Source organism: Physeter macrocephalus, chromosome 12, assembly GCF_002837175.3.
Source record: "Physeter macrocephalus isolate SW-GA chromosome 12, ASM283717v5, whole genome shotgun sequence".
Taxonomy (NCBI): domain Eukaryota; kingdom Metazoa; phylum Chordata; class Mammalia; order Artiodactyla; family Physeteridae; genus Physeter; species Physeter macrocephalus.
Window position 1 is genome coordinate 86,253,555 of NC_041225.1, and position 13,496 is coordinate 86,267,050.

The 13,496-nt window shown below is 46.3% G+C and overlaps 1 long non-coding RNA gene across 2 annotated transcripts in view; it reads left to right on the forward strand.

The window, feature by feature from the left end:
• LOC114487340 (uncharacterized) overlaps positions 1–13,496 on the forward strand; it is a 78,192-nt gene that overhangs the window by 38,956 nt on the left and 25,740 nt on the right. For both annotated transcript variants that reach the window (XR_003682360.2, XR_003682366.2), the window contains one exon: positions 2,422–2,549. This is a non-coding gene — a long non-coding RNA (uncharacterized lncRNA). The remainder of the gene's footprint in view (positions 1–2,421; positions 2,550–13,496) is intronic.

Sequence of the window (13,496 nt, forward strand, 5' to 3'; positions counted from 1 at the left end):
AGACATTTTTTTTTTTTTTTGCTGTACGCGGGCCTCTCACTGTTGTGACCTCTCCCGTTGCAGAGCACAGGCTCCGGACGCGCAGGCTCGGCGGCCATGGCTCACGGGCCCAGCCGCTCCGCGGCATGTGGGATCTTCCCGGGCCGGGGCACGAACCCGCGTCCCCTGCATCGGCAGGCAGATTCTCAACCACTGAGCCACCAGGGAAGCCCCTACATGAAAATTTTAAACATCTGTATTTTCAAAGACAGTTAAATGAAAATCACATTCCCTCTAATTTAGAGGAGAAAATGTTTGAAGCACATATAACAAGGGTTAATATTAATAATATACAAAGAAATTCTACAAATCAACAAGAAACAAATCAAAAGCAAACTGGGCAAAGAGTAAGAATGAGCATCTCACAGAAGTGCCAATAGCTAATGAACGTATGAAGTGATGCCCTACCATCTTGCAGCTCTGGGGCTACAAATTAAACCAACAAGGAGTTACATTTTTTCTCAACCATCAGTTTGGCAAACCTTTTTAAGATCAATATTATCCATCATTAGTATTGGGTCTCAGGAAATAGGAGTCTCAAGCACCTAGTTGACATGTACATCATTACAACCTTCTTGAAGGTTTTGGCAGGATCTATACACATTGAACTATTAACAGGAGAAATTTCAGGGTGGTATGATTGCAGATGGCTTTTGCTCTGTGCTTTTGTGCGCTTTTCGAGCATTCTGCATTGGGTATATTTTAGCTTTGTAGACGGGGTCAGGGAATATTATTTAAAAATAACACAGGGCAATGTTGTACAGCAGATTTATAGAACTTGCTTATCTCGCATAACTGAAACTTTATAACTATTGAACAGCAACTCCCCCTTTCCCCCTTCTCCCAACCCCTGGCACCTACAATTCTCCTTTCTGTTTTTATGTAAGTGGAATCATGCAGTATTTTTCCTTCTGTGACTGGTTTATTTCACTTAGCATAATGACCTCAAGGTTCATCCATGTTGTCACCTATGGCGGGATTTCCATCTTTTATGGGTAAATAATATTCCATTGCATGTATATATCACATCTTCTTTATCCATTCATCCACTAATGGGGCATTTAGGTTGTTTCCACATCTTGGCTCTTTTGAATGACGCTGCAATAACATAGGAGTGCAAATATTTCTTCAAGATCCTAATTTCAGTTCTTTTGGATCAGTTCTTTTGGAACTCCTGGTTCATATGGTAATTCTATTTTTTAATTTTTTGAGGAACCGCTATACTATCTTCTATAGTGGCTGTACCATTTACAATCCCACCAACAGTGTTCAAGTGTTCTGATTTCTCCATAACCTCATCAACACTCTTTTTTTTTTTAAAATAATGGCCATCCTAAAATGTTTGAAGTGATATCTCATTGTGATTTTGATTTGCATTTCCCTGATGATTAGTGATGTTGAGCCTCTTTTCACATATCTGTTGGCCTTGTATGTCTTTAGAGAAATGTCTATTAAAGTTTTTTGCCCATTTTTATTTTTTTATAAATTTATTTTTTATTTATGGCTGTGTTGAGTCTTCGTTGCTGTGCGCGGGCTGTCTCTAGTTGCGGTGAGCCGGGGCTACTCTTCATTGCAGTGCGCGAGCTTCTCGTTGTCGTGGCTTCTCTAGTTGCGGAGCATGGGTTCTAGGTGCTCAGACTTCAGTAGTTGTGGCACGTGGGCTCAGTAGTTGTGGCTTGAGGGCTCTAGAGCGCAGGCTCAGTAGTTGTGGCACATGGCCTTAGTTGCTCTGCGGCATGTGGGATCTTCCCGGATCAGGGCTCGAACCCATGTCCCCTACATTGGCAGGCAGATTCTTAACCACTGCACCACCAGGGAAGCCCCTTTGCCCATTTTTAAATTGGGTTATTTATTTTTTGCTGCTTAGCTCCTTTTATATTTTGGGTATTACCCCTTTTGAGATATACAATTTGCAAGTTTTTTCTCCTGTTCCATAGATTGTCTTTTCACCCTGTTGATCATTTCCTTTGCTGTGAAAAACCTTTTTAGTTTGATATAATCTCAACTTATCTATTTCAGCTATGCAAGATTAGTAAGTGCTAGAGATTTTCTGTACAACATTGTGCTTATAGTTAGCAATAGTGTAGTGTATACTTAGAATTTTGTTAAGAAGGTAGATCTCACGTGTGCATTCTTACCACAGTTATTTATATACATAAATTATATATCTAACCAAATTGTCATTTGAGTGACAGTGCATAATAAAAATATTCTTAGTGATACATGGACTTGGATGACCAGCCATGAAAAACCCACATTGAAGACACTCTTTGAAGTGTCCTTTAAGAAGGGAACTCAACTCAGTCGACAATGCAAGATATATCAAATGCAAAGGTGATCAAAAATCTTGGCAGTTATTTACTTATCTGTTTTTATTGACAGGATCAAAGAGAAAAAAGAGAAAGGGACCACTACGACACGGATGAATCTCGGTAGCATAATTCTGAGTGAAAAAAAGAAACCTTGGAAAGTTCTGGTGCTCAGCTATAATCCCCCAAGTTTGAAAACAAGTAAAATTTTAAAACTTTTATATTTAAACATACATATATGTCTGATAAAACTACATTTTTAAAAACAAGAGAATGGTACACATGATATTCAGCATAGTTACTCTGAAGTGCTGGGGTCAGGGGACAGGAAGGGAGGGGAACACAGGGAGTTGTTCATTATCTGTAATGTTGGGTGGTGCTCTGTGGGTGTTCAGTTTCTTAGAAATAAACAAAAATACATAAATAAAAAATACTGTAGAGCCACATAGGAACCAATGATGATAATGTGCCAAGAGGTAAGTTGGGTATTATTGTAACTTTGTGTACCTGAGTCCATAAGAAATAGAAGTTAAGGAAATACAAGGCAGTCCCATTTACTTGTCTTCTTGAAGTTGCAAACTGTTTCATAGTCAGTGTTGGGAGCATTTGAACAAAGTAGGCCTGGGCCAGAAGTGGATTCCAAGGTTTACATGTGCCTTCTGGCTGCCCACCCTACCCCCACTCCCCTTAGATGCCTTGTACTACAAGGAGGGATGTAGACACATGGCCAAGGAGAGGCAGGGAAGAAGGTGATGAAAACACAGGTATGGGGGTCAGAGAGACTGGTTTCAGCTCTCATTCCTGCCACAGAGGAGCGAATGTGGGCAAATTATTTAACCCCTCTGAGCCTGATAAAATGATATATGCGCACATTGCTTGAGTATGATAAAATGGCTCCTGATCACATTGCAGAGTGCTTGACACATGGCAAATGCTCAAAAATATTAGCAAAAATAATGAGAAAGAGAATTAGAACAATAAAATAAGAATAAGAAATAAGAAACACTTCTACAAAAAAAAAAAAAAATCCTGGGAGATTTAGGTTGCGTTCTTTGATGCAAGACTGTTGTTAAATTCTGGAATTCTGTAATAGTTCCTCAACCTCCATCACTTTCATTCCATTTTGCTTTGTTTGTTCCTTAGTTTCCTAGTAAACATTTTGAAAAACTTCAACCTTATTTTCAGCTGATTGAAGGGGGAAAGGACTTGGCTGGAAGAGCAAGGAGGAAGCTATTGCGTTCCTGATGAGGCTGTCACCCAGGCCTCCTTGGGACTCAGGGCTGGGATGGGGACAGTAAATGGACCTCACGTTTGTTGAGCCACTACTCAGAGCCAGGCACCGTGTTCTCTCTAAGGTCAGAACAAGTTTTGATAATGTCACATCCAGTCTTAAAATGCCAAGATTTTATGCACTAGGTGAGGAGTCAAACTCTCCTGGGTCCCAGTGAGTGAAGGAACTCAGAGAAGCTGGATGCTAGCAGTTAGCAAGCCCGTTCTCCATCACATTACTCAAAGGGGTTTGAACGCAGGTCATCCCAGCAGGAGCCCACCTGCCCAGCCTAGCGTTTGGATGCTGTTTAAGTCTTCCTCACTCTCCAGGTCCCCGAGAGGTCTGATCTGAGCCCCTACCCCAATCCTGATGCGTCCGCTTCAGTTGCCGGTAAGGACACAGCAGTGCAGAGAAGCAGGCCATCGACTTCCCTGGCTTTTGGAAGCCAGTGTCCTCTGTGCCTTCATGAGGTCATGTAGGCCTCTGTGGATCACCCGGGCTTGCTCCACAGTTTGTGCTGGGGTTTCTGGGAGTTTCCCGGATTGTCTCCAGTTTGCCTGTAATGTAGCCTCTTCCTTTCCATCCTGCTGCCCCTCCAGCTCCCTTCCGGCAAACCCTTGGGAAGGTGCCAGAGTTCCCTCTCCCAGCGTGCGAAAGCTCAGATCTTGGAGGGCCCTGGGTCCTGTCTGGCAACTGGCACAGTGCATATGGACAGCCCAGGCATGAGGCTGGTCGTGGGGTGGGTGGCAGCCCCAAAAGGCGGCTGCTGGTAGATGGTGGTCCTGGCCCCATATTGATTCCTCGGTGACATCTGAGTCTTCGTTGCGTTCGAAGCTACATCTTTTGTCTTCCTGCTTTCCTGAAATAAGGAATGACAAACAATCCCAGAACCGGAGCCACATGTCCCCGAATGCGTGTGGCTCAGCGTCAGTCATGTTTTTCCAATTATCCCTTGTTCTGAATGCCACAGTTAATACGCGCGTGCACACTCACTCACATACCCGGGACAATTTTTAGCCAGACATTCAGGCTCCTCTTTTCCCAGAACCCCATGGCCCTTAAAGGCCATACCCCACCCAGCCCCTCCATCCCTGCTCCACAGCCCCCTGGTCCCCTCGCCCCCGGGCTCACCCCTGCCCTGAGAAGGCCACTGTCTCAAGACAGGATGTACTTGTTTTTGTGTTGCCTGGATCGCCCTCCCACCCGCCTCAGGATGTCTAAACCCTGCCCGTCCTTAAGACCCAGTGCTAGGTGGTCCACCATGACAGCTTCCCAAGGCCTGGTCCTCCGGCCACATCTCCCTGAAGCCTGCATTCTGACCACACTGGAGGGTCCAAATGAATGCCTCCCAGCCTCTTTGACTCTAATAATACTTATTATAATGTTTTAAAATATAATATTTTGGGTGGATAGCAAAAGGGAAACAGATTCATTGGAAATACAGATAAACAGAATAAAGAAAATAAAAATGGCCTTATTCCCTCTACTTAGAGGTAACTACCATTCACATCTCCATCTAGAAAAGTAAGCCCTTTTTCTAGACACACACACACACACACACACACACACACACACACCAGCCTCTTTGACTCTAATAATACTTATTATAATGTTTTAAAATATAATATTTTGGGTGGATAGCAAAAGGGAAACAGATTCATTGGAAATACAGATAAACAGAATAAAGAAAATAAAAATGGCCTTATTCCCTCTACTTAGAGGTAACTACCATTCACATCTCCATCTAGAAAAGTAAGCCCTTTTTCTAGACACACACACACACACACACACACACACACACACATGCATACTCGCACTCACTTTTTTAAAGAAAAAGAATTGAAGTCATACTTACATATGGTATGACTTCATAACTTCATAACTGCTTTTTTTTTCATCCAACAATGTATTGTGAACAGCTTTCCACAAAAAAATCCCTTTTTAAATGTCAAAAGATTCCATGAATGACCACATAAGAGCACTTATACTTTTCAAAAAACATTTTATTATGGAAAAGTTTGAACATACAAAAGTAAAGACAACAGTATAATAGCCCCCCATGTACTCATCATCCAGCTTCAATAATTATTAACATTCTCTCCTTCTAGTTTCATCTACCCCCTGCCTTTTTTCCCTTGAGTATTTTAAAGAAGAGCACAGATATCGTTTTATTTCACTGTTAACTGCAGTTGTCTTTATAAGGTCTGCTGTTTGAGAAACTACCTAGGAACCCAAAGGCAGTCTGCATGCAGGACCACTGTCGAGTGAATCTGTGTTTCATTCGTGACAGCAACATTGATGATTTGAAAAATAGTCACACATATACGTGCAAGTTGTATTATTTATTCAGCCTTCGGTAGATACTTGTAGGGCATATGGATGTACAGCTCCCTTGCAAGATTTCCAGCCCACAAGCCGGCACTGCCGGTCTGATCCACTCACTCAGGCATTCAATCAAACTCTGCCAAGCATTTGTCTCCAGTTGGTTCACACATGTGAGTGTCTCTCCTAACTCCACTGCTCCACCATTAAGTTCCTTCAGCTTCTGTCCTGCACACAGAGCTGAAGACGTCAAACTGAATTCCGATCCTGAAGTTGCTTAACATGAGAGGATGTGAGGTCCTCCGGGGTCTTCTAGACACATCATCTCATTCTGCACATGATGAGACTGGGCCGTGGAGGAGGAAGGATTCCTTCAGGGCAGAGCCAAAATCTCAAGTCTCCTATCTGTGCTCTTCACCCTATCTGCCTCGGGAGCCGAACCTGATGGAAATGCGACCTTGAGGACGCATTGTTAGCATCTTTGCTGAGTTATCGCTCTTCTGCCTCCTTGTTAGGGGTTCCCAGGGAGGTCTGGGGTCTGAATTCTACCGCTCACCTCCCTGCCTTCCAGCTTTCCTGCCAAGGGAGTCTTGAACCTAAGGATAAGATCCAAAGGGGAAACAAAGTAGCAGCTCCCTAATCTCTGGACAAGTGCCCAGCATCTCCCCAAAGCAGAGCTGCTCTGATGAGCTGGGTGGACAGGAAGCTCTGTCTGGAAGTCCAAGGGGAGCTTCCTGCCCCCAGCCCCCTCTGACTCGGCTGTAGGCTGGTCCACCCGGCCACAGAGAAGCTGTGAGGATGTGGCTGCCTTCTTCTCTAGGAGCCATGTCACAGCACAGGAAGTGAGAGGAGACAGGAGGCTGGCCTGGCCGGCCTGGGAAGGCTGAGTCCCAGGAAGTGAAAGAAACAAGAAGGTGGCACCTGAGTCAGCCCATCCACCGTGAAACCTGCCAGGGAAGTGTCGGCTCTGACCAGATGGCCAACTCGGCTAGCCAGGGGCAGATGGGAGGGAGATGAGGAGAAGGTCCAAGATTCTCCCCTGATGTTCCTTAGATTGGAGAGGGATGGAGTGGGGGTCCCCCCATGAGTCAAGCTGAATTATGGGGGGGTCAGAATCTTGAGCCCTTCCCCAGCATATCAAAAGCTTTAATGTTGACTATTTTGGCTATTCGATAGTCACTTTGTTAAAACGGAGATCAGGCAATGTCTCTGTGAGCCAGTGTGCTGATTGTGTACTGTGTGTGCTGCACTGACACCGAATGATGCTGCAGGAAGTCTACATATTTTGATCCTTTCTTTCCCCTTTACTATCCTCCTGCCAGACGTTTTAGATCTGAAAACAAATTTTCCTCTCCCAACTTCCCTCCTTCCCTCCCTTCCATCCTGCTGCAACTTTGGGCTACCTACTGAGGGTCAGATCTTATGTTGGGCTCAGGGCTTCTGTAGCTTAGAGGCTCCCAGATTAGGAATGAAGCATTTGGATAGAGGCAGTGGGAAGGAGAGGGTACTGAGAGAAAAGCAAAGGAACAGTTAGTTGTAAAGAAATGGTCGGCCACTAGACATGACCTGGACTCTGTGTGTCCCATCCCCCTCCCCTGAAGAACAGAAATTAGAGTGATCAAGGCAGCGAACCATCCAAATCCTCTGCTCCGGGGTCCCACCAGGAGGGCTCCCTGATCTTCAGCCAAAGTGAGGAGGTTCAGGGCAAGATCTAGGCAGTTCTAGAACAAAAGATGGGGGCATTGTCTCTTCAGAGTATCAAGGTCTGTCTTAAAAACCCCAGAAATTACTCAGGAATCCCAAATATGCTAGTTCTTTCCTTTGGTTTAGTACAGAGTCTTTCACACATATCATGCACAAGGGCAGGCGCACATGTGCACACACACACACTGTGGTAAGGCTCCCCGTCCTTCCCCATTATCCTCCACACCCTCCACATTCTTTACCCCCTTTTCTATTGCTAATAAGCTGAGTATATTCAAATGAACTAAGCTATTCTATTTATTCAATTGATCATTAACATTTATTAAGTACCTACATGTGCCTAATTTTAGACTGAATGCTTTTGAAGGTAGAAGAAAAGGAAAACATTAGGAGTCCCTTCTTGTTCCCACCTCCATTAAGAAGATACTATTATGGCTGTAAGAGATCCATGTAACCTTCAGAAGCTGAGGGAAAGACAGACCATCTGATGGTCGGTATGTATGGTTCAGGTTCTTGGTTTAGGGGACTCAGAAGTGGGAAGGTCAGTCCCGGCATGGGTGGCCTGGGAGGCTCCTGGGAGGAGGAGGTGCGAGGGGGGGTCTGTGAGATGAGTCCTGGACAGGTGGGGATAAACCCAGTGGATAAAGAAGGTGCCTCAGGTGGAAGAGGGTACGTATGCACAGGCGGGAGGTAGGAATGAATCCATCCTGCCCCGGAGATAGAGAGGAGCCAGCCTAGGTGGAGGGCGGGTGCACAGGCCAGAGACAAGCATGATGAAAAAGGCTGGTGAGGGAACAGCCGATTGCAGGGGCCTGCGTCAGACATGTTTGTAGGACACTCTACCTGGAATTTATCTGGAGAGGTAGGGAATTTGGGTCTGTGTGTATTTTTAGCCTTGTCCTTTCCGTCCTCTTCTGAGCAATGCTTCTAAGAGCTTTCAGCCTGAGGTCATCTGTTTTCCTAGCTCCTGTTCCAGGGAAGCAGATGCCAGCACCACCATCTCACAAGGAGGCTGCTGCCGCCCCAGCGCTGACCCCAGGAAAGCGACGTGTCCACTGGACCACAGAAACAGCCAGTGGGAGGCCACCCCCGTGGCAGGGACAGCCATCCCGAGCGCTGCCAGAATGTCACCCCTCTGTTCTGGCTTCTCTGAGGTTATGAGAAACCCCCAGATGCCCGTCCCCACTTCCCTTCAGGGCCAACATGGGAACCCCTCAGGCTGGATGATCCAGCCTCCAGGACTCCCCTGGTTATAGGGGACCCTCTGCCTTTCTCTCTTCCTACTTCCATCTCACTCCCTCTCTATCGTGCTCCATTCCGTCCTTCCCTCCACCACTGTGGGTAGTTCCCAAGGTCTGCTTTTTCCCTCACAGCATCTGTCACACACCCTCGATCACCCTTGGAGGACAGGTCCTTTGATTCTTCACCTTCTAAGCCCACATCCCGGTCCAAAGCCTCGTTTCTAAGCTTTAAGCCCACATTTCCAAGTCCCTGGTGGACATAACTACTGGAAAATCATGACCAAAACCAATTCATAATCTTCCCTCCAGAACATAACTCCTTTCAACCATCTTGTTTCTGTCAGAGGTACCACAAGTCTACTTGCCAGACTGGAAGCCCGAGGCTCACTGCCTCACCTCCTCTTCAGGGGTCACATCCAGTGAGATGACAAGACGGATTCACTCTTGCTCAGCCCATCTCTTGTGTTGATGCTGCATTCACCATTTCAATCCCACGTTCATCACTGCTTGGCTGGATGACCCCAGCCGCCTCCAGCTGGTCTCTTCCCTGCGAGCCCTCCTTGCCCAGCCAGTTTGTAATGCACTTCTCACCTGACCGAGAGTCCTATGTGTCACCTCTTTTTTTGTGTCATCAAATCCCATGTCCTCTCTTTGGCTTCCACGTCTTTCCCTCATTTCTTCCTCCTTTCAACTTCAGCTTCACCTCTTCTTTGACTCCTCTCCTCCATCCTAGTCATTCCCGGAACATATCAAGGTTATTCCTGTCTCAAATTCTTTGCTCTGTGGTTGCTTCACCTTCCTCCCTTCTTCCAGTCTATTTTAAGTCCTTAGCAAGGATTTAATCCTCTGAAGGCAAACTTTACTTTATTTCTCAAAGCATTCAACACATCCCAGCCTGGAATTGTTCTCAGAGGCAGTTTGAAAGTCAGAGAAGAAAATCCATCTCATTTAAAAAAATGTTTTATCTATTTAAAAATATTTTATTTTCACCAGAATGGTATTACCCAGCTTGATCACTCAGGTCTGTTCCCCTGGGTCTTCTGAAAAGCATAGAAAAAGACATGAAAAGACACAAAAGAGATTTACCAGGGGAAACACCTGTGACAGATAAAAGAGGAACACCTTCCCAGGATAAAGGAGACGAAGTAAGGGGGGCGAGGGGAGCCTTCAGAGGGCAGTGCATGTCTGCCCCCTGTGAAGGAGGGAAGGAAGGAAGGAGGGCTGGGGAGAAAGAGTCTGAGACTGCAGTACAGTTCCAAGAAAGTCAGCCATGGGGAGGATGGGGAGCCCCTGAATCAAATTCACATGGCTGAAGAGTCCTGCATCTCCAGGTATGGGCCAGCATTAGTAGCCCTGCTGTGCTCTGTCATTGCCTGGAGTAGCCCTGGGAAGTACAGAAACACTGTGGTGGGTCCAGGAGGGCAGCCGCTGGAGCTGTCTTTCCATATGCTCATCAAAGCAGCAATTCTGAGCAGCAGATTTTCATGGCTGCCTCAGGAGGCTTAATTTCTGCTGCCGAAGAAAGATTAGAGTAAGGGCTCAGATCCTGAATCATTCCAAAGTTGAAGATCAGAGCTGAAATTATTGGAATGTGCTATGCATTCCTAAAGAGAATCCTTTGAGAGAAGGGGAATTCATCTTTATTATCACATCAAGGCATTTTCACCATCATTACCACCATCATCACCACCATTTCCACCCTCAGCGCCATCATCACTACTATAACCACTGTCATCATTACCACATCATCACCTTTACTGCCATCATCACCACTATCACCACCTTAACCACATCATCTCCACCATCACCACCATTACTTTCTTCAGTACTGCCCTCATGGCAACCAACACCATCACCACCACCATTAACACATCTCCACCATCACCACCACTATCACCACAGTCACTGCCATCATTGCCACCACCTTCATCACCACCACTCTCACCACCAGTACCACCAACACTGGCATCAATACTACCATCATTGCAACCACCACTATAACCATCATCGCCACCATCACCACCACGATCACCACAATCACTGCCATCTACCACCACCTTTATCACCATCAGTCTCTCCACCATCACCACCATCACAATTATGAATTCAGAGAGTATGGTGCAGGGGAAAGGAATCTGATTCCAAGGCCCGACACCTGGGCTTTCACCCTATGTCAGCTATTAGTTTGTTGTGTGACCTCAGGTAGATATCTCTCTGAATCTTTATTTCATTTTTCCATTCAGCAAATAACTACAGTGCATCTCCTCTGAGCCAGGCAGTCCTGTGTGAAGCAGAGAGTAGGCTGAGATTATTGTAAGTCTGATTGACTGCCAATTCTGAAGCCAAAGATCAATGGCATTGCCTGAAAATTGACCACAGCCAAGGCTTCATGAAAACAGTGGTCATGGTAGCTGCTGAATGGGATGTGGCTCCCTGTGGGGAGCCAATAAATGCATCACTAAACTCAAGGGCATCAGAAATGATGAAGAAACTCAGGAGAGAACTTAGGGCTCAAGCATTAGCACACATCTATTGAGGCCCAGGGAGGGTAAGGTCCTCCCCATTGGTGGGACAACATAGTAAGTATTGTATGGCTGAGATGGGCCTATGATTCTCAGCTGTTAAGTGTTCGCTGGAGTTGCTGGAGGAGGATGGTGGCCAGGGTGGGGCCTGTCTGGGATAGGGACAGGAATGTTGCTAGAATACAGCTCAAGGGTGAAATAAAGGCCATAGGCCCTGGGTGATGACAGAGGCAGCTGCCGCAAGCCAGAGTCCCAGCCACATCTGGGCTGCTGATTGCACAACCCAGCTGTCGGCTGGGCCTTCTGACTCCCCAGTGGGATGGGCTGGAGGATGGGGGATTGGAGGAGTGTGGGCATGAGGCCTTGGGAAAATTCAGCACCTGCCAGTGGGTCTGGTGAATCCTTCCTCCTTTCAGAGGATGCCCTGGCTGAGGATGAAAGTGGAGGCAGGAAGCCAAGGGGTCCTTCTCAGTTTTCAGTATTCCCTTTGTCTCCACCAGCCCCTGCTCTCTGGGTCACCCCCATGTTCCTGAAAAGGGAATTTCCAAGGTTCCCTTCCCACCCATCCTGGAGACTGGGCAGGGGTGGAGGGTGAGCCGAGGGGCAAAGAGGAGATGGAAATTCCCTTAAAGTTGGTGATAGTGGGGGATGCCATGTGTAGGACTGAAATTTACAAATCTGTGACTTCAAGTCCATTACAGGAAGGATGCGTTGTCTGCTCCACCCCACATCCTGCACCCTCTCTTGGAACCCCTCTGTACCCAAGGGCCCTCTGTTCCCTAGAACCTGTAATAGGTCCTGATCCTGCTTGGGCTGTCCACCCTTTCATTAATCTGTGCCACTTGTCTGACCCCTCCCCACATGAATATCAAGGCTGGGCCCTGACAAGAGGAAGGCAGAGACCTGAGCCATCCCTGAAGTCAAGAGCTGTGTCTCATTTTGGGAAAGGAGTTCCCCCATGCCTCCCCTCCGGGACTGGGTTTCCTGAGGGAATGGGTGCAAAGTACTCCAGGGAGGTGGGAATGGGTAGGGACCTTCCTTCTTCTTCATGATCAGGTGGAACTAGGCTCTGGGATGAATGGGACACTGGTGCTCTATCTTTTTCTGAGAACTGGCACAAGAGCACAGAAAATACGACATTTCCTCAACTCTAATATTTTATTGATTGTGAGAAGGGCTACTGATGTAATTACAGATTTTTCTTTGATTATGTTGTTGTTTGGTGAGTTGGGAGATGGGATGAATTGCCCGGCAAGGACGCAAGTTCTTCTCCTTTATCAGCAGGATTTTGGTTTTCCAAGATGGAGGCAGAATTCTAACTACCCAGGTTTCTTTCTGCAGTTGTGGCTTGGATGGAGGTGAGAGGGCTGGGTGAGAAAGTGGAGTTATCTCTCTACTTTCCATGATCCCATACCTACCTCACTTCCCATTCAAGGGTTACAGTTTCTCGAGGACCAAAAGAGACCTTAAAAGACATGTTCAGGCTATGCTCAGTTACATCTCAGGGCAGGAATCTCAGAATACTGCCCCTAAATTCATTCCATCTCAGGACCACTGGGAGCGTGAAAGATTTCTTCTTCATTTTGAATTAAAATAGATCCCCTTGGAGCCCTCTTGTTTGAGTTCCACCTCTAGGGACCACAGAAAATAAGTCCCATCCCTTAAGAAAGGGGCATAACTTCTTAGATTTTCTCTTATTTTCATGAAATTTTCATACCTGTTACCTCCCCCCCCTTTTTTTAACGTCTTTAGTGGAGTATAATTACTTTACAATGGTGTGTTAGTATCTGCTTTATAACAAAGTGAATCAGCTATACATATACATATATTCCCATATCCCCTCCCACTTGCATCTCCCTCCCACGCACCCTATCCCACCCCTTTAGGTGGTCACAAAGCACCGAGCTGATCTCCCTGTGCTATGCGGCTGCTTTCCACTAGCTATCTATTTTACGTTTGGTAGTGTATATATGTCCATGCCACTCTCTCACTTCGTCCCAGCTTACCCTCCCCCCTCCCCATGTCCTCAAGTCCATTCTCTACATCTGCGTCTTTATTCCTGTCCTGCCCCTAGGTTCTTCAGAACCTT